Below are 1878 nucleotides of genomic sequence, written 5' to 3' on the forward strand. Positions count from 1 at the left end.
AGAGAAAGCAAGAGCACTCTGGTGGCCTAGTGGCAAGAAACTGTGCTGCAGTTCCAAAGGTATGTGGTTCAAATCCACCGGCTGTTCTACGAGAAAAGGATGGACAATCTCCTCCCATGTGATTAACTGCCTCTGAAAACCTGCTGGAGGGTCAACTATGGATCGTTTCCCACTCAACAGTAAACAACAACGCGCGCGCGCGCGTGTGTGTGTATAATGAGCTTGTGGATGACAGACATTGTGAGGGTGGGGCAGAACAGGGCAAGGTTTTATTCTGTTATTTCATAGAGTTACTCTGAGTTCTAGTCAGTTCAACATCACCTAACAACATCTTAGTCAGAAAACACTGTCAAACCTCACTCAGTTTGGATGATCTTCCCGGTATTTGAAACACAGGTGGTATAAGCTCTAGCATCACAGCATAAAAGCCACCAAAGAATGAAAACCTCTTAGATAAATTGTGAATTTTAATATCATTTAGACTTGCTACTTCTAATTTTGAAATGAAGGAAACTAAAACAGCTTTATTCCCCCCCCACACACACACACACAAACTTGTTCTTTTGTGTCTCTAAATGCTGACATACTCTTCTCTTTCTCCAGAGACTTTACCCAGAAATTCATTTTTCAAAACACAAATCAAATGTCATTATTTTACATAAAAAATACTAATCAGGTATGTTCCATATGTTGGACGCTAAAGACAGAGGGTGAATAAAATAGAGTTTGGTCTTATTTTTTCAGGGCTAGTTCAATTAAATAAAAAAAAAACCCATAAAATAATAAAGAAAGTATGATAGCCATAAGCACAGACATGGTGAAAAAAATGAGGCCAGAAATAGAAGAATTGAATTTTGTACATTTGATCATTTATTTACTTCAAATCTCTTAAACAACAACAACAACAAAACAAGAACAACAAAAACAGTGACTCTACTCATGGACTTAACTGATAGACTGCAGAGGAATCAGATGGATTACACCTATCGAAGAAATCATTGAAGAACTCAATGTCAGCATTCAAAACCAGGCCCTGTGGTGACTCTAGAACAGACTATCAATTACTCACATGAAAGCTCAACTTGAGGCTGAAGGAAACAAAGATAGGTTCACAAAAGCCAAGTTATTGTCTTGAATATATCCCACCTGAGTTAAAAAAAATAGGTTTGAAGCACTGAATACCAGAGATCAAAGACCAGATGAGTAGCGGGATGAGATCAAGGATATCATCCATGAAGAGAGGGAAAAGTTATTACAAATACAGAAGAGAAAGAAAAAAACCAAAACAAATCTCAGAAGAGACTCTGAAAATTGCACTAGAGCTTCATGAAGTCAAAACAAAGGAAGAGATGCTGAAGTAAAAGAGATGAACAGAAGTTTTCAAAGGACAGCTCAAGATGACAAAGCAAGAATGTATCTAACATGTGCACTGAGGTGAAATAGAGAATAAAAAGGGAAAGATTTGATTGGCATTTAGCAAGGTGAGAGAAGTGAAAATCTAATTAAAACTTGAGTTGTAATACTGCGAAATGCTATGGGCAAAATATTGAATAATTCAGGAAGCATCAAAGAAAGATGGAGGAATACATAGAAACACTGAATCAAAAAGAATTGACTGAACACAGAGTTCGGGAAGTTCCATATAATTAAGATCTAATAGTATAAAGAAGAGTTCTCATGATTTTTTCTGTGAATGCAGACAATGCTGTATGACTTACACTTTCCTAGATTGTATTAGGGTCAAAATGACAACCTTAATCTTTTAGATTAGAAGCAGGAGCGGCATCCACTTCCTAAACAACATGCCTCCAGAAACTCTATGAACTTTGATAAATGTTGATAGTTATTGAAAGGCTTCAGGCCTTTTGTTCATAGCTT

Source organism: Elephantulus edwardii, unplaced genomic scaffold (genome assembly GCF_000299155.1).
Source record: "Elephantulus edwardii isolate Elephantulus edwardi_28Jun2011 unplaced genomic scaffold, EleEdw1.0 scaffold00035, whole genome shotgun sequence".
NCBI lineage: Eukaryota > Metazoa > Chordata > Mammalia > Macroscelidea > Macroscelididae > Elephantulus > Elephantulus edwardii.